The sequence below is a fragment of the Nerophis ophidion genome, linkage group LG18 (genome assembly GCF_033978795.1).
Source record: "Nerophis ophidion isolate RoL-2023_Sa linkage group LG18, RoL_Noph_v1.0, whole genome shotgun sequence".
NCBI lineage: Eukaryota > Metazoa > Chordata > Actinopteri > Syngnathiformes > Syngnathidae > Nerophis > Nerophis ophidion.
In genome coordinates, this window is record NC_084628.1 from 6867352 (window position 1) to 6892899 (window position 25548).

Genomic DNA, 25548 nt, shown 5'->3' on the forward strand with positions numbered 1-25548 from the left:
GAACATGTCCACAAGAAAATCTAGCTGTCAACACTGAATATTGCATTGCTGTATTTTTTTTTTCCACAGTTTATGAACTTACATTCATATTTTGTTGAAGTATTATTCAATAAATATATTTATAAAGGATTTTTGAATTGTTGCTATTTTTAGAATATTTTTTTAAAATCTCACGTACCCTTTGGCATACCTTGAAGTACCCCCAGGGGTACGTGTAACTCCATTTGAGAACCACTGCCATTTATGGAGATATGTCACAGGGCAGAAAACGTCACAGGACAGAGCAAATTCTAAAGGACTTGTGACATTTGACCTCTGCAGATCTCAAACACACAACAGCAGGCACCAGCAGGTAAGAACATTTGGTCTTGCATTGTAGGGACCCTTAAAATCTAAACATAAACACACACACACACACACACACACACACACACACACACACACACACACACACACACACACACACACACACACACACACACACACACACACATACAGGCTTATGAAAAGCACAATACAATTTCTAAATTCCAGCATCAAGGCTACATTTTAGGCCAACACACTTCCAATACACTACTGTGGCACAGTGGAAAGAGACATTTGAATTCAAATCACCTTGAACAAAAGTCACAAGGACATTTGTGATACAAAAAAACTGAAAATGTCACAGAATTTGAAATGTGTTGAAAACGATAGAAGGGTAGACTTCAAACGTGTGCATTGTTCAATCTTCTCCTAGTTTTTTTGTTTTACCCCCCATCATATTTAAACCACAAACGCTTTTTGCCGCATCACGTCCAGTCTGTCTTCTCTGCCTTGAAAGAAGTCAATCATTCCGAGGATTCAACCTTTGTCAGCGTTTTGCAGTGGCACGCCAGTTTACTCCTTGTGAACACCCCGCAAGCTTTACCATCCTGACCGCGTTTAATCCACTGTCGGCCTCAAAGTGAATCACAGGCGAGGAAACACTTTCTGACATCGGCGAATCGCCGCAGAACAAAGTCAGCAAATAAGCATGATGGGTATCAACATAATGCTCTGATGATTACTGCTTTATCAAATTTAATTAGATTATAAGGGCTTAGCTTGGTTGAGGCGTGGGGGGGTTGGAAGTAAATAATGTGCTACTCAGCCTACTCTCACAGACAAAATGCATTCACACAAATTAATAGTCGATTCAATAAACGCCAGCAAATAGTGCTTTGAAAGCAAATCAGCGTGACGTCTGTTCCCATGAGAATTTCGTAGCAAATTATACAAAACATTAAGCATGTTTAGTACTTTTAAGTTATAAAAGGAATACAAGTTGTCAAGCAACATGAATGAATGGAAAAACTAAAGAACAGGAAATATTCTGGAGCCTGTCTCAGCTGCATTCGGGCGGTAGGAGGGGTACACCCTGGACAAGTCACCACCTCATCGCGGGGCCAACACAGATAGACAGACAACATTCACACACTAGGGCCAATTTAGTGTTGCCATACATTAGTGATGGGTCCAGCAAAACCGATGCATCGGGGCATGCGTTGAGCTTAGAGAAAAACCCTGTGCCGCTTTTAGAAAGTCACGTGACCGATCATGAACTGTTTCGGTCACGTGACCAATACGCAAACTGTGTCGAACTGACGCCTGCGCGCCAAACTGTATTTATAAGGAAGCGCATCTGTCAACAAGATGCTGCTGCCAACAGAATCGCCGCACTTCTGTCATTGGTCATTTGTAATTTATCGTCGTCAGAGATCATGGAGCAGCCTCAGGCAAAAAAAAAAGATTTCCACCGTGAAATAATAACTAAGAAGATAAATTGTCCAAATTTTAATACGTTGGAAAAAAATGTTTTTTTTTTCATAAAAATGTGTAAATAAAAAATCCCAGTCCACAAGCATCCTCATTCACAACACCTTCTCTTAGATTTCCATGTTATGATACATGTTCACATTATTTATTGACTGTATCTAAAAAAGATATCAATCAATCAATGTTTATTTATATACCCCCAAATCACAAATGTCTCGAAGGACTGTACAAACCATTACGACTACGACATCCTCGGAAGAACCCACATAAGGGCAAAGAAAACTCACACGATACAAATATATTTTCATTTAAATGAAGATATTAAATAATCCTAAATGACATACAATGAAGGGCTTCACGGTGGCAGAGGGGTTAGTGCGTCTGCCTCACAATACGAAGTTCCTGCAGTCCTGGGTTCAAATCCAGGCTCGGGATCTTTCTGTGTGGAGTTTGCATGTTCTCCCCGTGAATGCGTGGGTTCCCTCCGGGTATTCCGGCTTCCTCCCACTTCCAAAGACATGCACCTGGGGATAGGTTGATTGGCAACACTAAATTGGCCCTAGTGTGTGAATGTGAGTGTGAATGTTGTCTGTCTATCTGTGTTGGCCCTGCGATGAGGTGGCGACTTGTCCAGGGTGTACCCCGCCTTCCGCCCGATTGTAGCTGAGATAGGCGCCAGCGCCCCCTGAGATCCCAAAAGGGAATAAGCGGTAGGAAATGGATGGATGGAAATACAATGACTTGGTTTATATTATTGTATATACTAGATCAGGGGTGCCCACACTTCTTCTGCAGGCGAGCTACTTTTCAATTGACCAAGTTGAGGGGATTTACCTCGATTCATACATATCATTTATATGTTTTTATTTATGAAACATAAGTTTTTGTTAACAGATTAAAGGTTTTTAATGATAATGCAATAATGTTCAACAAATATAGAGTCCTTTCTTTCATGAAGACAAGAATATAAGTTGGAGTATTACCTGATTTGGATGACTTGCATTGATTGGAATCAGACAGAAGTCCTCCTTTCTGTCAAATACCACATGAAAGTGGTTGGTTTTTGGCATCTTATTTGTCCAGTTTCCATACTTGTTTTTATACACTTTACAAGAAATCCATTATATCTGTAGCTTGTTAACTTGTGCACGTCAGCTTTCTGAGACTCTTATTTTGGTAGCGCAGGCAAGAGGAAGCAGCGCTTTTATTGTGAAGATAGGAACTGTGCAGTCGGTCTTTAGAGTTTTAACAGCAGTTACGGCGCAAATGTGTTGAAATAAAAAGTGTTTTTCGCCTTCTTATCTATCACTTTTTCTTAATAATGAGCTTGCAGCAGCCAGTGTCTACTCAACAAGACCCTCAGGTGTCGTGAATGTCAATCAAGTGACGAAAGTGACATCTTGGTGAAGATTGATGATCGCAAATTTTTAGGTCTAGTTTTTTAAATGCCTGGCTGGCGATCGACTATCACAACCTCTGCAATTGACCGGTAGCTCGCGATCAAAGTAATGGGCACCCCTGTACTAGATCATAAAATCAGTGTCAGTTGAGTCGGTCCATAGGTTGCCTGTAGGGATTTTTAATGTCCAGCAGATGTCAGTATTTAGTGACACAGTATCGACACGGTATCAATAGTTTTGCAATGTGTCGAAACGCTTCATGACGCCTCATCAACCTATCACTACCATACATCCTATCCCCAGGTGCATGTCTTTGGAGGTCGGAGGAAGCCGGAGTAAGTACCCAGAGGGAACCCACGCAGTCACAGGGAGAACATGCAAACTCCACACAGAAAGACCTGGGGATCGAACCCAGGACCTTAGTGTTGTAAGGCACATGCACTAATGCAGGTCTTTATGTACATGTGGTATGCATGGATGGGTGCCAAAATATGGTTCCATTATGGCACCGGTGCCAACATAAACAGTAGTAACCAGACCAAAAAAAAGAAGAATGCAGTCCAAACCACCTGCAACAATTTCTTAGCCATGATATTGTGCAAGTAAGGGGTTGGAAGTAATGTAGCGTCACAACAATCTTTACGTTGTTTTTAAACCTTAACAAGCCAAAGGAATCCCTCAAACCACCGCAAGCGCTGCACTGTTGGGCGAGACGGTAGCCACAAGAAAAACAGCACACCAATTTCTCGAGTGAGGTTGCATTCACAAACTCCCGGAATTATGATCATCAATACAAGCAAGCAACTTTTTTTTTTAGCACATTCTATATGTTATGTATTGCTAATGATCATTTGTTGTAAATTGCATTACTTATTTTTAAATGAATTACTTAGCTATCATTTAACTTTTATAGTTGAAGTATTTCAATTACCTTTCTATTAAAATGGACCATCACAAAATTCCATGAAAACAAAAAGGCATTGTATTGTTTTCTTACCCCAAAATGTGCATGTTTTACACTTTTTAAAGTATAATGTATTTTTTTTAAATTGTACACTGTTTAAATATGTATTTTAAAGTAGTCATTACTATTTTTTTTCCAGCTACAGCCAAAACCAAACTTTAAAAACAATGTATAGGTTCAACCAGTCACACGCCTATACAGTCTCTGATCGATTAAGACTCTCCATAAAAAAGCAGCTTTTTGCTTCATTAATGTCACTGAATGTCAAACGTCGATGGTTTTAGGTGCACGACAACTTTACTTAAAGGGGAACATTCTCACAATTTCAGAAGGGTTAAAACCAATAAAAATCAGTTCCCAGTGACTTATTTTATTCAAAATTTCACCCATCACGCAATATCCCCAAAAACTGCTTCAAAGTGCCTGATTTTCACCATGGCTATATCCACCTGTCCATTTTCCTGTGACGTTTGCCAATACAAACAAACATGGCGGATAGAATAGAAAGATATAGCGACATTAGCTCGGATTCAGACTCGTATTCCAGCGGCTTAAGCGTTTCAACAGATTACGCATGTATTGAAACGGATGGTTGGAGTGTGGAGGTAGATAGCGAAAACGAAATTGAAGAAGAAACTGAAGCTATTGAATCATATCACGACAGACAAAGGCAACGAGGACGAATTCGGCGATCGCCTTCTAACCAACGATTGCATCTTTTGACCACTGGTGCAACTTGAATCCGTCGATTGATATGTATTTGTTTGGCATTAAATGTGGGTGGAGGGAAAGGCTGGATGCAAATATCGCTACAAATTAGGCATAATGATGCAATATGTACATACAGATAGTCTAAATAGCATGTTGGCATTGATTACATTGCAGTCATGCCGTGCGCAAATATGTCTGATTAGCACATAAGTCAATGACATCAACAAAACTCACCTGTGTGATTTCGTTGACTTTATCGTTGGAAATGCATCTGCTTTGAGTGTCGCAGGATATAAATAAATAAATAAATGGGTTGTACTTGTATAGCGCTTTTCTACCTTCAAGGTACTCAAAGCGCTTTGACACTACTTCCACATTTACCCATTCACACACACATTCACACACTGATGGAGGGAGCTGCCATGCAAGGCGCCAACCAGCACCCATCAGGAGCAAGGGTGAAGTGTCTTGCTCAGGACACAACGGACGTGACGAGGTTGGTACTAGGTGGGATTTGAACCAGGGCCCCTCGGGTTGCGCACGGCCACTCTCCCACTGCGCCACGCCGTCCCTATCCACACACCTCTGTCGTAGCATCGCTATCGTCGGTAGCAATGCTACGACAGAACAGAACATCTTTTGACAACTGGTGCAACTTGAATCTGTCGATTGGTATGTGTTTGTTTGGCATTAAATGTGGGTGGAGGGAAAGGCTGGATGCAATTATAGCTACAAATGAGGCATAAAGATGCAATATGTACACACAGCTAGCCTAAATAGCATGTTAGCATCGATTTACGTGCCGTGCCCATTGATATGTCTGATTAGCACACTCCACGTAAGTCAACTTGAATCCGTCCCTGTTCGTGTTGTTACACCCTCTGACAACACACCGACGAGGCATGATGTCTCCAAGGTACGGAAAACAGTCGAAAAAACGGAAAATAACAGAGCTGATTTGACTTGGTTTGTTTGATGTGATTGAGAAAATGGTGGATTGCTTCCTGTTGTGACGTCACGGGTGAAAGGTCATTTCTTTGACAGCGAACAATTGAAAGGGCGTTTCAATCGCCAAATTCACCCTTTTAGATCGGTTAAAAAAACATATGGTCTTTTTTCTGCAACATCAAGGTGATAATGTTCCCCTTTAATTTCCAAATTAGTACATCCACCTCGCTGCGACGTCACAATGTAACAAGACTAGAAAACCTAACGGGCAGAGGCATCCAAAACTGCGTGCAAGCTCAAGTCAAAATGCATGAACCGTATGATTTGATACTTTGGCATTGTTTAACTTGAGTATCCAACAATGAAAAACATCACATTTCACCTTTAAAGGGGTAATGCACTTTTTTGGAATGTTTCCTATCATTCACAATCATTATGAGAGACAAGAACACATGTTTTTTATGATTTTACAAATGATAAAAAACACTTGAAAGATGCGGCTAATGGGAGTCACCGCAGTCGCCTTCAAAACCCTCTAAATCAACTACAAAACTCTCCGTCAACATTTTATATACACACTGCAAGTATAAATATATAATGTAGTAACAGACATGTTCATAACAATGTGTATTATGTTCAATATTTACATTCATAAGAAAGTGTAATATGTTCAATATTTACCAGATTTAGATCATTTTAATCATTTCCAGGACTGATTTCTTTTGCGCAATGATTTCTGTTTACATAGCAGCGCACTTTTGACTTCAGGCAAAAAATTGTGTTCCTACTTCCGGAATCAAACACGAGTGTGTTTTCTAATCATGGCAGACTTGGTAACACAACAAAGAAGACTATTTTTGGACAAATGAGGATTCACAACCTTATACTTTTGAAGCCAAATATACTGCTGCTTATAAAAGCGAGCACGAAGGAAGAGTGAGACGCTGGAGCAGACAACAGCCAGGTGCAGGGGATGAAAGTGATTTGGACGCTAGAAATATGGAATTTGGAGACAAGTTATTTTGACATAAATGGATTGCTTACCAAAATAAAAGGAAACGTCCCCGACCAGTTGGGCCAGACGGACAATGTCCATCGAGTAAATCACTGTAATGTCGATCATGATGCACGCAGCACACCATACGCTGTCTGGCTAGCTCAGCTGTGTACAAACAAAACACGAAATGTGGGCTCATACGGTGTTCTATAATCTCCTGTCCAAAGGCAAAACCCAGAAACTAAATTTTGGTCAAAACTGAGCTGATAATAATTTTGGAGTTACTAGGTGATATGCTTTACATTAGTGTAAGCGATATTGTAATTTGTTCCGTAAGTAAGCAGCTTACTTATTACAATATCGCATACACTAATGTAAAGCATATCACCTAGTAACTCCAAAATTATTATCAGCTCAGTTTTGACCAAAATTGAGTTACTGGGCTTTGCCTTTGCAGTGGAGTGCATTACAAACTCAAACGCGGTTCGTGCTGACGTAGAAGCGAGCTTATCTCTTTCCGTTGCTAGCTTCTATGGCTAATACCGTAGCATGGGGATGTCTTACTATGCTAGAAAAAGTTCTATTTTATAATAACTATGTTGCGACAGCTTGGGTATTACACGGGTTACGAAACGTAAATTAGTATTGTTGGCGGTTTTTGAATGCATTTTTTAAGTGATTTAAAGGTAGAATTGATTGTTCCCACTACCTTTTGATTGATTGATTGATTGATACTTTTATTAGTAGTTTGCACAGTAGAGTACATATTCCGTACAGTTGACCACTAAATGGTAACACCCGAATAAGTTTTTCAACTTGTTTAAGTCGGGGTCCACGTTAATCAATTCATGGTAACCTGCATAGCTAGCCACCTCGAATGGGGTGATTTTCACACGTTAGAAAGCGGGGGGGAAAAAAAAAAGAAACTTTGGTCTTATTGTATGTCATGAGGATTTTGAACAATAAGCAAAAATATTTTTAAAAAAGTGCAATTCCCACTTACCGGTTCGGGCACTGTTTGAACACCCTCGCTGTTTTTAAAGTACCAATTTGGTACTAGCATCGGTTAAAATGTAAACGATACGATCCCTTGTGATAAGTGGAAGGAGGGTGGAGGTTGTTATATGGGGAGCCCCATGAGCGATGGTCTAACTTAACCCCGACATAATCAACTATTTTCGTTTCATTGTCCATGAAACTCATCCTTCTCATTTAAAAAGGTACTGTATCTCCCTTGTCTCAATTCATCTCCGCCTCTCCCTGTTTGCCCTTCTGCGTTTCCTCCCCCCGCTCTGTTGCATCCATCTTGTTCCCGCCTCCCTCCGGCCTCCAGCCACCACTCTGGTATTCCCAAAGTCATCTGCAATCAGACATCTTCAATGGATTAATTACACTGTCCTCACGCAGCTTGATTGAGCATCTAACATCAACAGCTTCCTTACCTCCGCCCACTTATAGACCTTGCATGCACCCTCTCATCTCCTTGCTTCCTTTCCTAAACAGCACCTCCTGTTCGCCCCCGGTCCTCCACCCTGTGGGCTGCGGCGCCTCGCTAATTGGACATCGATTGGTATTGGGTCCTCGCCATGATCTTTCCTGAATATTGGGATCACACTAAGTTAAGAATGAAGTGAGGGGAGACTCTTGCCAGCAAAACGGATGAGTGTGGGTGGAAAAGGCTCACTAAATGCTTCAGTCTAAAGAAATACTATAAGTACACAAAAGTGCACTTGGGCTTACTGGTCTGCATTTACAGAGCAAAGACCTTAAACCGGTCACAACATTAGGTACATCAGCACAAGACCTCAAAGAGAAATGGTTCTTCTCTCACTGTGGTTGTCATTGAAATACATGTAGGATAAACTTGCAGTACCTTGACTCAGCCTGATACCAACGTAAAAAGCTGCTTATCGTTTCAACAAATTTGAAACAATCTTATTACATACTTGCCAATTGTCCCGATTGTCCCGGGAGACTCCCGAATTTCAGTGCCCCTCCCGAAAATCTCCCAGGACAACCATTCTCCCGAATTTTTCCCGATTTCCACCCGGACAACAATATTGGGGGCGTGCCTTAAAGGCACTGCCTTTAGTGTCCTCTCTCACCTGAAAAGGAGACTATTATATATGTGTCCATTATCCATAGGTCCGTGTGTTTATTCCAGACGGCAAGTTAATACCCTGACACGCAACATTCGGATTCCCATCATGCATTGCTTCAAAACTACAGCAAGTAGTAATGTCCAAAAACATAACAGAGACGAACCAGAAGAAGGAAGAAGAGACATGGCGACGACGAGTAAGAAGAAGTCGGCTGACGAGTTCCAAAATGATTGGAAAAAATAATTTCAGTTCATCTAGGACAGCTCGAAGGGGAATGCTGCCTGCACATTTTGTAGATCAGACTTTTATGTGTGAATAAGTGTAAATAAATGAACACTGAAATTCTATATATACTTACCTATATATATATATATATATATATATATATATATATATATATATATATATATATATATATATATATATATATATATATATATATTAGGGGTGTAACGGTACGTGTATTTGTATTGAACCGCTTCGGTACGGGGGTTTCGGTTCGGCACGCAGGCGTACCGAACGAATTTGTAAGTTTTCACAAGCTGCTCTGCTTTCTGCCTCTGTCTCAGCAGTAAGCATTTGTACCAGCCACACAACCATCTGATTGGTTACATACAAAGCCAATCAGCAGTGCGTATTCAGAGCGATGTAACAGCCAATCAGCAGTGCGTATTCAGAGCGCATGGAGTCACTGCTTCAACGTCGAGCAGATATTCGTTTAGCAGGGGAGCAGCGGACTCTCCCCCAACTATACTAAACACTTCCAAGTCAGCTACTTTCTAAACATCACTATGAGCCCGTTGACTTTCTAGAAACTTAAACACGCAGTTCTGGCTTGAGGTGAAGGCTAATTAGCTTTTAGCGTAACGTTAGCTCATTTTGCTGTGCATGTGCGCGCCTGCGTGTGTGTGTGTTAGGTGCAGCAAAGCCCTGTCTCTCAGTTATTTCATTGAACTCCATGGTCTTCAGGGATGAATAGTCTCTCCTATTGCTGTTGTACTATTTTTTCAGCTATAGTTACATTAATCATTAGTAATGTAGCAGCCTAGTTTTGAATGGCAGGGTCCCTGCTATCACATCTTGATAAAAATATAACATTTACATAATAAAAGTCAACTACAGGCTTCTCAAATGCTGTAATAAATTAAGCCTGATGAGTTGACTTGAAACTGTTTATTGTTGCACTTTTTATATGTAGAAAAAAGGTTTTGTCATTTTATTTAATCAAAGCAACAACTTGAGGCAGTTTAATGTGGATTAATTATTATAGTGTTCCCAATTTTAAAAGGATAAAGCCATTGTTTACAAATTTGGTAAATAAATGACCCAAAAATGTATATTTTGTTGTTTTCTTACCGTACCGAAAATGAACCGAACCGTGACCTCTAAACCGAGGTACGAACAGAACCAAAATTTTTGTGTACCGTTACACCCCTAATATATATATGTATGTATATAAAAATGTATAGATATATATAATAAAATAAATATATAGCTAGAATTCACTGAAAGTCAAGTATTTATTATATATATAAGAAATACTTGACTTTCAGTGAATTCTAGCTATAAATATACTCCTCCCCCCTTAACCCCGCCCCCGCCCACCCCTCAATCTCCCAAATTTGGAGGTCTCAATGTTGGCAAGTAGGTCTTATAATGACTATGAATCTCACTGGACTGTGCAAGTGTACCTATTAAATCGTCTGGTCACTACCCTGTGCCATCGCTTCATGATACGACGCCTATTTTCAGTATCGCCATTACACAAGGTTGCTGAAATTCACCAGAGGGTTCAGGCCTGGAGGAGACATACTTGAGACATACACTCTATCACCTTCAGCCTCCTTAGAAAGGCACTTGTCATTTCAGAGGTGTGCTTGGGTTTCTTATGTTGGGAAACTGCCATGCGGCTCGGTTTCCTCAAGGGAGGGGATCATGCTCTGCTTTACAATATCACTTCATGTACACTAGGGGGTGACTGTGGTCATTTCAGCTTGTTCGGTATATGGAAATATAATACAGCAGAAGAAGAGGATGCTACATGCAAATAAGCTAGCGCTAGTAACTTTTAAGCTCCAGAATTAACAGATAATTACACATTTCCACTTCTATTTGGTGTTGTTGGTAATGTTGTAATAAGTTTAAATGACACTTGTGGTTATTAGAATCATCAGAGACATACAAAAATACTGCTGTTTTAGTCAAATGTTTTAGGTTTCCGCTTACAAGTTGTCTCAAACAGCCGGGGATGTGCGGGCGTCATGTCCATCCATCCATTTCCTACCGCTCGCCCCTCTTGTCAGCTAATTTAAAGGCCTACTGAAACCCACTACTAGCGACCACGCAGTCTGATAGTTTATATATCAATGATAACATCTTAACATTGCAACACATGCCAATACGGCCGGGTTAGTTTATTAAATTGCAATTTTAAATTTTGCGCCGAACTGTCCTGCTGAAACGTCGCGGTATGATGACGCGTGCATTGTAGAGGACATTTTGTTCCAGCACCGTTCCCAGCTATAAGTCGTCTGTTTTCATCGCATAATTCTACAGTAATCTGGACTTCTGTGTTGCTGATCCTTTTGCAATTTGTTCAGTTTTATTTTTACAATACTATCAGTTTGCAATCTTTGCAGAATGTGTGGCGGGCTGGTAAACGATTAGCTGCGGGCCGCACCATGGACACCCCTGCTTTAAGGGGTTAAACGCCTTAGTGTAGACATGGTCTTAGTCTTCATTTTGTGTCTGTTTTAATAGCTAAACTGTTATTATTGTACTGTAGCATCGTCTGTCCTACTCTGTTCAGCGGTACTTGAACGCACCATAAAACACCTGTCTCTTTTTCTCTTAGGGAAAGATTGATCATCATAATTCCATGCTAAGAGAGCACAGCTTGTAGATTCAGTGTGCACAACTGAATAATTTAGTTTCTCAGCCAGTAATGTGTTTATAGAAGTTTAGATCGGGGTATGTTATTGATAATGGGGAAATACGTATTTCTCTTGTTTTCATGTTCGCATTTATCTAGCGAGCTGGCACCAGTTACCAATCTCAGTTTATTAGATAATTTTAATTTAAAAGGATTATACTAACCATCATGGTAACCGTTTATTGTTAGATCCCTACAATATAGTCTTGTTTCCCAGAGAAGAATCCAAACATTGTGTCTTAGTAGTTGAAGTTCTCATTGGATCCCCGCCATGAGGCTCCGTTTGATTGGTGAAATGGAGTCAAACGTCACTAAAGCTTACGTTGGATTGGCGAAACAGTCGGACGAAAGCTTGCTGAAAAAATTAACTCGCTTTTAGTCTTAGTCAAAAGTTTATAAAATATTTATGAAACAAATAAACGCAACGATCGGAATGAAATGCAATGTAACGGAGTAAAAGTAGCATTTTTTCTTCACAAAAATACACAAGTAATTCTATTAAAACGGAGTAAATGTAGTGTGTTACTACCCAATTTTGCTCGATGAACAGTTGTCTGTTTGGTCAAGCTGACCAGGGACGTTTTGTTCCTGTTGATTTTGGGTAAGACAAGTTTGGCTCCAAGTTCCACATTTACACCGTCAAGTCACGCCGACCTCACTCTCTTGGCTTCCATCTCTGCTCCAACCTTTTATAATCTCTTCGTGCTCGCTTGTATAATTAGTAGTTTATCCACCGTATATTCAGGTTCAAAAAAATATGTACCACAGATGATAAACCCTTGCAATATGCGGCTAATGGGAGTCACCATTGTAGCCTTCAATGCCTTCTAAAAAAAAATTTAAAACACTCCTTTTTTGGAAAAATTAACACAAATGTGTTCTTGTCTCCCGTAATGATTGTGAATGATAGGCAAAATTCCAAAAACAGTGCAGTTCCCCTTTAACTACACTATGAATACAATTTATAGTCGTGGTCAAAAGGCTACATACACTTGTCAAGGACATAATGTCATGGCGGTCTTAAGTTTCCAATAATTTCTGCAACTCTTATTTTTTGTGATAGAGTGATTGGAGCACATACTTATTTGTCACAAAAAAACGTTCATGAAGTTTGGTTCTTTTATGAATTTATTATGGGTCTACTGAAAATGTGACCAAATCTGCTGGGTCAAAAGTATACATACAGCAATGTTAATATTTGGTTACATGTCCCTTGGCAAGTTTCACTGCAATAAGGCACTTTTGGTAACCATCCACAAGCTTCTGGTTGAATTTTTTGACCACTCCTCTTGACAAAATTGGTGCAGTTCAGCTAAATTTGTTGGTTTTCTGAAATGGACTTGTTTCTTCAGCATTGTCCTCATGTTTAAGTCAGGACTTTGAGAAGGTCATTCTAAAACCTTAATTCTAGACTGATTTAGCTATTCCTTTAACTCTTTTGATGTGTGTTTGGGGTCATTGTCCTGTTGGAACACCCAACTGCGCCCAAGACCCAACCTCCGGGCTGATGATTTTAGGTTGTCCTGAAGAATTTGGAGGTAATCCTCCTTTCTCATTGTCTCATTTACCTCTGTAAAGCACCAGTACCATTGCCAGCGAAACAGGCCCAGAGCATAATACTACCACCACCATGCTTGACAGTAGTAATTGGTGTTCCTGGGATTAAAGGGCTCACCTTTTCTCCTCCTAACATATTGCTGGCTATTGGGGCCAAACAGGTAAATTTTTGTTTCTTTTGACATCATATGGACAAAGATAAGATCTTCTGGAGGAAAGTTCTGTCCATCACAAAAAAATAGAAGTTGTAAAAATTATTGGAAACTCAATACAGCCAGGACATTATGTTCTTTACAAGTGTATGTACAATTTTGACCACGACTGTAAATGCAAATGAAAATACAATTTGACTACTGTAGTCATACATTTTGCATTTCTCTATGACTTTAGCTCCAGACTTCCGTTTGTTTGAGATTGTCATTACTACCACAAGTGGTAGTAACAATACAGCACAAACTAGGGGTGTGGGAAAAAAATCGCTTCGAAATTGAATCACTATTCTCACATTGTGCGATTCAGAATCGGTTCTCATTTTTAAAAAAAACAATTTATTTTTATTTTTATATATTTTTTATTTTTTTTCTAACAATCCAACAAAACAATACACAGCAATACCATAACAATGCAATCCAATTCCAAAACCAAACCTGACCCAGCAACACTCAGAACTGCAATAAACAGAGCAATTGAGAGGAGACACAAACACCACACAGAACAAACCAAAAGTAGTGAAACAAAAATGAATATTATCAACAGTATCAATATTAGTTATAATTTCAGCATAGCAGTGATTAAAAATCCCTCATTGACATTATCATTGGACGTTTATAAAAATAAAATAAAAAACAATAGTGTCACAGTGGCTTACACTTGCATCGCCTCTCATAAGCTTGACAACACACTGTGTCCAATATTTTCACAAAGATAAAATAAGTCATATTTTTGGTTCGTTTAATAGTTAAAACAAATTTACATTATTGCAATCAGTTGATAAAACATTGTCATTTACAATTATAAAAGCTTTTTACAAAAATCTACTACTCTGCTTGCATGTCAGCAGACTGGGGTAGATCCTGCTGAAATCCTATGTATTGAATGAATACAGAATCCTTTTAAATCGGGAAAAAAATCGTTTTTGAATCGAGAATAATGTTGAATTGGAAAAAAATCGATTTTGAATCAAATCGTGACCCCAAGAACCGATATTGAATCGAATAGTGGGACACCCAAAGATTCGCAGCCCTAGCACATACGGACCACAACCGAGAAACAGATATAGGGGACGGCGTGGCGCAGTGGAAGAGTGGCTGTGCGCAACCCGAGGGTCACTGGTTCAAATCCCACCTAGAACCAACCTCGTCACGTCCGTTGTGTCCTGAGCAAGACACTTCACCCTTGCTCCTGATGGGTGCTGGTTGGCGCCTTGCATGGCAGCTCCCTCCATCAGTGTGTGAATGTGTGTGTGAATGGGTAAATGTGGAAGTAGTGTCAAAGCGCTTTGAGTACTTTGAAGGTAGAGAAGCGCTATACAAGTACAACCCATTTATATTTATTGGCAGTCCTGATAGGGGCGCTCGAGGCCCTTTGGTTAAGAAAAACTGCTCTGAAGAATATCAACGTTTCATAATATTTGTCACGGCGCGGATTCGAACCCAAGATCCTTCCTCAGCAATTTCCCACACTCCTTCTGCCAGCATGCCAAGACACGCCCCCGCACGCTCCACGCCCACTCTTCGCCGCAGCTGCAGGAGGCCTGTCATCAGAGCACCTGGCAGCAATCAAGGGAGCAGCATAAAGTCCACTCACTTCTTGGATCCTGTGCCAGAACGCCGTTAACACCTCGTAGTAAGCATATACGTCTCTGGCTTCCCTCTTGTTGCCCTCGCCTCGCTGACTTGTTCCTTGTCCTCTTCGCAGTTGCCTCCCTCGATCCTCGACCACTCGCCTGGACTCGGACCTCGTTTGCTTGCCGCCTGCCTCCCGACCTCTTGCCTGACCCCAGATCTTTCTTGTGTCTACCCCTCCTTGACCAGACGAAGGTTCATTCATCACGCACATACAACACCCTCTTGTATTATTCACATGATTAACTTTACACCTAATCCTGCAGCCAACATTTAGAGTTGCATACCCACACAATCATCAAAGGTTCCAATAAGCCTGGTAACCTGAGTTCTCTCATACTGTCATCTCCTTCCAGGCCTCACGTACACAACAATATAGTCCCTAATAAAAACGGCTGCTGAAATGTGAAGGATGTACTCAGTTCTGTAAGACACCGTAGATATTGTTATTACCTGATTAGTCACTTTGTGAAGCTCCCTAAACAACCGTCTCATCTAATTTTCCTGCGCACACGCAATTTCTACCTCACTCTCGCCTCCAAAACACACACACACCCGGCTCGCATCAATCATGAATCGCCAGACCATAACCCTCCAAGCAGAGTGCTGCTTTGAGTCATTCTAAAACCATGATGGATGACAACTTCCCCAAGCAATCCCTCTTGTGCATGCCACCATCATTTAACTAACAGCGTCTACCTGCCCCAGCCAATACGGCTCTTCCCAACCCCGCCTTTACCAAAAAAGAAAAGAAAAAAAAAAAAAAAAGCCTTTCTTCAGAGACATAAGAAGACAGAGGAATGATCTTGGCCCAGGACGCCATATCAACCCCCAACCCACCCCCCTTCCTTCTCTCGATCATGAGTGGTAAAGACAGGATTGTGAGGAGGTTAAGCTGACCTCAGGCTCACGCTTTGGAGTGGGCTTACCCGGGGAGTGCGAGATGACAAAACATTTAGCCCAATCTCACTTGCAGCTCGCTGACAGGCGGAAACAAAAGAAGCCTCAGAGGAGTTTAGAATCATCGAATGAATGTCAATTAATTTCACAGCACCGACTTGAATTGATTAGAATATAAAACAATCTTTCTGGAAAAGCAGAGGGGGGAATTGACGTGCGAGACCTTCAAACCGAGAGAATGCGCAGGAATGACAAAATGAAAGAAAGATGAGTGATCTGAGAGTGTGTGTTGTCAGGGTGTGTGTAAAGTAATTAACATGATAGTCTCCCTCTCAGCCTGATAGCCTGTTCCCTGCAGCGAGGTCGTTCAGCAGACATTAACAGACACCTGAGCCGCCTCGCAGACAACAAACCTGCCACGCATCTCTAATGCAAACACGTGCCAAACATGTTCCGCCCACATTTCCCTGGCAACCGACACATGCTGCAAACGTACAGCAATCAGCGGACGTGACAGCGTGCGTGTTTAGTTGTCTGCAGTGTTGTATTGAGGTAAAAAAAAAAAAAGGCTCATCGCGGCCCCTTCACACTCACATTGACAAAGTACAATGCTAGTTAACAGCCACCTGGCTCCTGTTTCAATATTTAATTAACAAAGGTAATATTCATTTACCCTGGTTGTTGATGTTTTTGTTTTGCTTATAGTTACCGTATTTCCTTGAAATGCCGCCGGGCATATAGTATGCGCCTGACTTGAATTACTGCTGGGTCAAACTCGCTTTGCAAAAAAAAATAAGCTCATGTTTAGTAATACCGTCTGGTCAAACTCGTGACGTCACGAGTGACACTTCCCCTGTCATCATTTTCAAAATGGAGGAGGCTGATTTCAATACCGGTAATTTGAAATCGCATATTGGGAAGAAGATTAAGAGCTATTCAGTAGGATTTAAGGTCCAAGCTTACATCACACTCAAATTTTTACTGCATGCCTTTGGTAAGTGCATTTAAGTCTCACCTTAAAACTCATTTGTATACTCTAGCCTTTAAATAGACTCCCTTTTTAGACCAGTTGATCTGCGGTTTCTTTTCTTTTTCTTCTATGTCCCACTCTCCCTTAGGGAGGGGGTCCGGTCCGATCCGGTGGCCATGTACTGCTCGCCTGTGTATCGGCTGGGGACATCTCTGCGCTGCTGATCCGCCTCCGCTTGGGATGGTTTCCTGCTGGCTCCGCTGTGAACGGGACTCTCGCTGCTGTGTTGGATCCGCTTTGGACTGGACTCTCACGACTGTGTTGGATCCATTGTGGATTGAACTTTCACAGTATCATGTTAGACCCGCTCGACATCCATTGCTTTCCTCCTCTCTAAGGTTCTCATAGTCATTGTCACCGACGTCCCACTGGGTCATTATTGTCACCGATGTCCCACTGGGTGTGAGTTTTCCTTGCCCTTATGTGGGCCTACTGAGGATGTCGTGGTGGTTTGTGCAGCCCTTTGAGACACTAGTGATTTAGGGCTATATAAGTAAACATTGATTGATGATTGATAAGTGCCAGAGTGAGAAGAGGTTTTAAAATAATTAGCGCATGCTTACTTTTACCGCATGCCTTTGGTAAGCGCAGGAGTGAGAAGAGGTTTTAAATTAATTAGCGCCCCGGCGGCAATTCAAGGAAATACGGTAATTTATATTATTCAGTTCAGCTTATACTTACGAACGTTATTGTTCAAATGTTGCTTAAAATTAAGTTTTTATGATTGCGCTTGTAGACCATACCATCCATCCATCCATTTCCTGCCGCTTATTCCCTTTGGGGTCGTGGGAGGCGCTGGTGCCTATCTCAGCTACAATCGGGCGGAAGGCAACGTACACCCTTGACAAGTCGCCACCTCATCGCAGGGTCAACACAGATAAACAGACAACATTCACACTCCATACGTTATTTATTAAATATGTTACGGTATTAGATGTTGCACTAATTTGCTCCGTCACTTCCAACACAAATCTGAGATGTCAATGTTTTTTTGATAGCTTAGCACAGTGGTTCTCAAATGGGGGTATGCGTACACCTGGGGGTACTTGAAGGTATGCCAAGGGGTATGTGAGATTTTTTTTAAATATTCTAAAAATAGCAACAATTCAAAAATCCTTTATAAATATATTTATTGAATAATACTTCAACAAAATATGAATGTAAGTTCATAAACTGTGAAGAGAAATACAACAATGCAATATTCAGTGTTGACAGCTAGATTTTTTGTGGACATGTTCCATTAATATTGATGTTAAAGATTTCTTTTTTTGAGAAGAAATGCTTAGAATTAAGTTCATGAATCCAAATGGATCTCTATTACAATCCCCAAAGAGGATACTTTAAGTACCCAGGCGGTACGGCTCGATTGATATAGTGGCCGTTTCAGCAACTTGAGGGTTCCAGGTTCAATCCCCGCTTCTGCCATCCTAGTCACTGCCGTTGTGTCCTTGGGCAAGACACTTCACCCACCTGCCCCCAGTGTCACCCACACTGGTTTAAATGTAACTTAGATATTTGGTTTCACTATGTAAAGTGCTTTGAGTCACTAGAGAAAGGTGCTATATAAATATAATTCATTTCACTACTTCTATGTGTAGAAATCTTTATTTATAATTGAATCACTTGTTTATTTTTCAACAAGTTTTCAGTTATTTTTATATCTTTTTTTCCCAAATAGTTCAAGAAAGACCACTACAAATGAGCAATATTTTGCACTGTGATACAATTTAATAAATCAGAAACTGATGACATAGTGCTGCATTTTACTTCTTTATCTCTTTTTTTCAACCAAAAAGGCTTTGCTCTGATTAGGGGGTACTTGAATAAAAAAAAATGTTCACAGGGGGTACATTACTGAAAAAAGGTTGAGAACCACAGGCTTAGCACATCCATCCACTTTCTACCACTTGTCCCTTTCTAGGTCGCGGGGGGTGCTGCAGCCTGTGTGTGGACAAAGATAAGGTTAGGTGGAATTTACCCTGGATATCTACAACCAGCTTAGTGTAGAAGAGGCCTAAGAGAAACCCTGTACAAGAAGTTTGAGTACTTTTGGCTGTTGTAACATTACACACACCTAGAACTGCAACACTGTGTTTGTATATGGGAAATTAAAATGCTGTGCTTCAATCAAGTGATTATTTGGAGTACAACTAGATGGAGCCCGCGTACCACAAGTGGTACACGTACCGCAGTTTAAGAATCAATGTTCTATATCCTCTTAAAGTCCTACTGAAACCCACTACTACCGACCACGCAGTCTGATAGTTTATATATCAATGATGAAATATTAACATTGCAACACATGCCAATACGGCCGCTTTAGTTTACTAAATTACAATTTTATATTTCCCGCGAAGTGTCCTGTTGAAAACGGCGCGGAATGATGACGCTTATGTTGACGCGTGCTTGTGACGTTATTGGTTGTAGCGGACATTTTATCCCAGCACCACTCACGGCTAAAAGTCGTCCGATTCAATGGCATCATTACACAGTATTCTGGACATCTGTGTTGATGAATCTTTTGCAATTTGTTCAATTAATAATGGAGACTATAAAGAAGAATGCTGTTGGTGGAAAGCAGTGGATTGCAGCTGCCTTTAGCAACAAACGCAGCCGGTGTTTCTTTGTTTGTTGTGAAGCTTTAATATGAAACAGAGCGGTCAAGCGAACATGTTTCTCTACCACGTGTCAACCGGCAGGTTTCAGTGAGAAATTTGTGGTAAAAATTGTGGTAATACCGGAGACATGAGCGGAGCTCGCGTCGTCCTGCAGCTGTCAAAGATGCAGCTGCGACTTTCTTGGCTCCTCCATGGCTTCCATCAGAGACACTGGCGGTCACCACACCCCTCCGACTTTCAGGTATGACTTTATAATCTCACTAAAACACTAGTAACACAATAAGCAGATAAGGGATTTTCCAGAAGTATCCTAGTAAATGTGTCTAATAACATCTGAATCGCTCCGACTGCCCTGACTTTTTTTTTTTGTTCTTCTTTATTATTCACTCTAACTTTCCTCATCCACGAGTCTTTCATCCTCGCTCAAATTAATGGGGAAATCGTCGCTTTCTCAGTCAGAATCGCTCTTGCTGCTGGTGGCTATGATTATAAACAATGTGAGGATGTGAGGAGCCCTACAACCAGTGATGTCACGCTCACATCGTCTGCTACTTCCAGTACAGGAAAGGCTTTATTAGCGACCTAAAGTTGCAAACTTTATCGTCGATGTCCTCTACTAAATCCTTTCAGCATAAATATGGGAATATCGCGAAATGATTAAGTATGACACATAGAATGGACCTACTATCCCCGTTTAAATAAGAAAATTTCATTTCAGTAGGCTTTTAAGAATCAGCATCCTCTGCAGTAGACATTTGTTTTACATAATAGCGCCATTTCTTTCTTGCAAAATGTGTTACTCTGAAAAATTATTTTAAAAGAATGACACTACAAACAATATCAACCAGGCTAAAAATGGCAACAGGACACTGCAGGTAACATAAAAAAAAAAAGCAGAGAGAAAAATTAAATATGTCCAGATTACAGTGTCCTCACGATAAGGAGCCTTTGCTGCACAGTTAGCTAATGTCCAGTGCAGAGGACACTGGTTCTCAGGAAAATGTGGGCACCCCTGGTCATTTGCTTCTGGAACAATTTATTCCAAATATAATAATGGCAAAGTAAAATGTATTTTTGAAACGCGGACAAATCATGAGGTCAAACTGCATTGTGGGCAACTTTGGAGGTTCCACTGCAAATTGAACTGTGGATGTTTACGTTAAAAATCTGTTACCGTATTTTCCGCACATTCAATGAATGGCCTATTTTAAAACTTTGTTCATATATAAGGTGCACCGCATTACAAGGTGCATAGAATAGACGCTACAGTAGAGGCTGGGGTTACGTTATGCAACCATTAGATCAGGGGTCACCAACCTTTTTAAAACCAAGAGCTAATTCTTGGTGACTGATTAATGCGAAGGGCTACCAGTTTGATACACTTAAATAAATTGCCAGAAATAGCCAATTTGCTCAATTAACCTTTAATATATATATATATATATATATATATATATATATATATATATATATATATATATATATATATATATACATATATTTATATAAATAGATTTTTCTGTCTGTTATTCCGTCGTACATTTTTTTTCCTTTTACGGAAGGTTTTTTGGAGTATAAATGATGGGAAAAAAACTTCATTGAACGGTTTAAAAGAAGAGGAAAAAGGAAAAAAAGGCAAATGTATTTTTGAAACATAGTTTATCTTCAATTTCGACTCTTTAAAATTCAGAATTTAACCGAAAAAAAGAAGAGAAAAACTAGCTAATTTGAATATTTTTGAAAAAATTAAAAAAATAATTTATGGAACATCATTAGTAATTTTTCCTGATTAAGATTAATTTTAGAATTTTGATGACATGTTTGAAATAGGTTAAAATCCCATCTGCATTTTGTTAGAATATATAGCAAATTGGACCAACCTATATTTCTAACAAAGACAAATCATTATTTCTTCTGGATTTTCCAGAACACAAATTTTAAAATAAATTCAAAAGACTTTGAAATAAGATTTAAATTTGATTCTAAAGATTTTCTACATTTGCCAGAATATTTCTTTTGAATTTTAATCATAATAAGTTTGAAGAAATATTTCACAAATATTCTTTGTCGAAAAAAACAGAATCTAAAATGAAGAATTAGATTAAAATGTATTTGTTGTTCTTAAAAATAAAAAAATTAATTTACTTGAACATTGATTTAAATTGTCAGGAAAGAAGAGGAAGGAATTTAAAAGGTAAAAAGGTATATGCGTTTAAAAATCCTAAAATCATTTTTAAGGTTGTATTTTTTTTCTCAAATTGTCTTTCTGAAAGTTATAAGAAGCAAAGTAAAACAATTAATGAATTTATTTAAAACAAGTGAAGACCAAGTCTTTAAAATATTTTCTTGGATTTTCAAATTCTATTTGAGTTTTGTCTCAGAATTAAAAATGTCGAGCAAAGCGAGACCAGCTTGCTAGTAAATAAATAAAATTTAAAAAATAGAGGCGGCTCACTTGTAAGTGCTGCTATTTGAGCTATTTTTAGAACAGGCCAGCAGGCGACTCATCTGGTCTTACGGGCGACCTGGTGCCCGCGGGCACCGCGTTGGTGACCCCTGCATTAGATGGAGTTGCGCTAAAGGGAATGTCAACAAAACAGTCAGATAGGTCAGTCAAACTTTATTAATAGATTACAAATCAGCGTTCTGACAACTCCGTTCACTCCCAAAATGAATAAACAGCTGTTTTATTATTTTCCCCGAGGTAAAGTCAGTGACATGGTATTTCATTTATCTTTTAACAACAGCAACATATAACATGTAGTGCAACATTTATATCACATAGTGGAGGGGAACTATTCCTCGATTCAGTAAACACGTACAAAACAGTCTGATACTGTTACGTTAAATCAAACGTCAGTGCAATCACAATATAGTACCACTCGAAATAGTGCAAAGCAATAATATATCAATAACTCAACGTTGCTCAAACGTTAATGTCACACAACACACAAAATAAACATGTAAAGCTCACTTTAAGTTATTTCTCATCCACAAATCCCTCAAATTCTTCTTCTTCAGTGTCCGAATTAAACATGCCACAACAGGTCTAGCAACTACGGTAAGCAGGCGTTGACTTCATTTTCACCTGTAGAAGCGCGCGGTGCATGCTGGGATATATGACGTCTTCTACGAGACGGAGCCGGCTCCGTCCCGTAGAAGACGTCATTAATGGAGTCAGTGTCGCTGCTGTTGTCTAGCAGTTCAGTGACAATTCCTGCCTTCCTGAAATCATGTCTCTTAATAAGAGCCATTTTTGGGTCTTTACATAAACACACAAAAGGAAATGAAAACGACACGCCTGGCGCAGTCATATATCCCAGCATGCACCGCGTGCTTCTTCTCCTACGGGTAGAAGTCGGCGGCTGCTTACCGTAGTTGTGAGACCTGTTGTGGCTAAATATCGGTCCATATATAAGGCAAACTGTCAGCTTTTGAGAAAATTTCAGGTTTTTAGGTGCGCCTTATAGCGCGGAAAATACGGTAATTAGATTTAGTCTGAACAAACAAACACTAAGAACCAAAATGACTGTCTGTGCTTGAGGTAATGAGATATCCCCCATGAGAACTGGCGCCCGACACAATGCTGACAATATTGTTCATTTTTCCTCCCCCCCCCCCAGCTCTCCACTGCTACCTTTTGTTTCCTTCCACTTCATCCTCCACAAGCCTGAGACTTTCACTCCTCTAATCCCAGAGCCCGGTCTTGGCCCAGACCACCACCCCCTTCAGAAATACACAACCCCTAATTTGCTAAAGGATTAGAGTGGGGGGCACCAGGGTCAAAAAGAGGCCAGCGCCAGAGACCCCAAAAGAGAAGAAACGCAAACACGCCAGGGACCCTCAGAGCCAGGGATATACATGCAAACACACACACACACACACACACACACACACACACACAAAGTAGAGAACGTGTGAACCCTGAACACATGACACAGACAAAGGGGTCAAACAGCATTATGTATTCACACACTGTATGTGCACCTCTTCTCCAGACACGTAATGCAGGAGTAAACAAAACTGACCTTAACTGTGTGACAAATACATGTTAGTGCAATTTAAAGCTACTACACCCATTGGTAGAGCGCAGAGGTTGATTTTTATGTTTGTCTTTATCTACACTACTTTATGGAGGATCACATAACACAAAATACCATCTGCAGAAATGTGTAAATTTGTTTAATAAAATTAGTCAGTTTTGAGTGATTGATTGATTGATATTTTTATTAGTAGATTGCACAGTACAGTACATATTCCGTACAATTGACCACTAAATGGTAACACCCGAATAAGTTTTTCAACTTGTTTAAGTCGGGGTCCACGTTAATAAATTCATGGTCATATTCTGTGTCATATTTGTGTTTGTTTGTCCAGTTTAGTTTGTGCCTGATAAATGGAGAATGACTTAAAACAGGGATACTCCAAGATTGTTTTCAGTGCTACATTTCCAGAAAGCCAGGGACCTTGGTACTGGACTTCTGCATTCACAATTATTTTGCACAGTATATTCCTGACAATCAGCATTATCCACGGTGGAAATTTGATAGTGGTCCATTTATTTTGTCAAAGTTATTACATTTACATTATTACATTATTACATTTAGGGAAAAAATAACCCTCCAACCCTCCTTTTTTTAATATTGCGATATTTTTAGGTCATATCACGATACACAATATATATCTCAATATTTTTCCTTAGCTATGAATTAACACTTGATGCATATAATCACAGCAGTATGACGATTCTATCTGTCTAAATTAAAACATTCTTCTTCATACTGCATTAATATATGCTCATTTTAAACTTTCATGCAGAGAAAGAAATCACAACTAAAAAAAAATCCCAAAAAAATTCAAACCGTGTTGATGTGGAAATTATTGCCTACGCATTTTGATGGTGTGGCACCAAATGAAGATGTTGACATGCAGAGTAATCACTCTTCATTCTCAAGCAGGTGACTTTTCTAATGATGCTACGTATTAGCAGTAATGCTACTTTTTATAGCAACGCATTTGCCACACTCAACAAATTACAGTTGTCTGTTCGACATATTCGCAATTGAAGCCAAACCACCGCCAGATGATGGATCCCCAACTGTTTTTTTTGGGAATTAATTCTTCCTTCATTTATTACCAGATTCACACCTTCTTTCTCTCGTATTACCACTCGCACGGCTCAGCTAGCATCACAGCTAACGTTACCCTTGCTGCTACCTTTTTGCTGGGCGAGGGCGTATATGTATGTGACGTATGACGTTACAGTATGTGACGTGTGTAACAAGGTGTGCTTGCCGTCTGTGAGAAGGAGACACAGGAAAGAGCGAGGAGAGCCTGTAGTGTAATGCCAGCAGCTAAAAGCAACTGCGTGAGAACGTATACTCGAATATCACAATATAGTCATTTTCTATATCGCACAGAGACAAACCCACGATATATCGAATGTATCGAATATATCGCTCAGCCCTACCTCCAACAGTAGGACCTACTGCAAAAATAGCTAGTCAAAGATAGTCTATTTAGTGTTTTTAGGAATCTGCTGCAAAAATGTTGGACTCTTCAAAGTTTTTTGAACTGGCCACATGTTGAATAGCCATGACATAAAACATTATAGCCCTATGATTTTAAGCATAGGTCTCTCTCTACATTTAGAATCCTGGGGCGAGGCAATTATTCTATTGCGATAAACAGAAAAAAAGAAAACGCATTCCTCCAGCGAATAAGCAAAACATTGGATGTTTGGTCAAT

At 39.9% G+C, this 25548-nt stretch overlaps 1 long non-coding RNA gene across 2 annotated transcripts in view; it reads right to left on the minus strand.

Annotated features, from left to right (window-relative positions):
* Positions 1 to 7236: 7236 nt before the first annotated feature.
* The window catches only part of LOC133537346 (uncharacterized), a 56092-nt gene continuing 37780 nt past the window's right edge, over positions 7237 to 25548 (minus strand). For both annotated transcript variants that reach the window (XR_009802668.1, XR_009802669.1), the window contains exons 4-5: positions 8260 to 8413; positions 7237 to 8177 (exon numbers count right to left, since the gene is read on the minus strand). This is a non-coding gene — a long non-coding RNA (uncharacterized LOC133537346). The remainder of the gene's footprint in view (positions 8178 to 8259; positions 8414 to 25548) is intronic.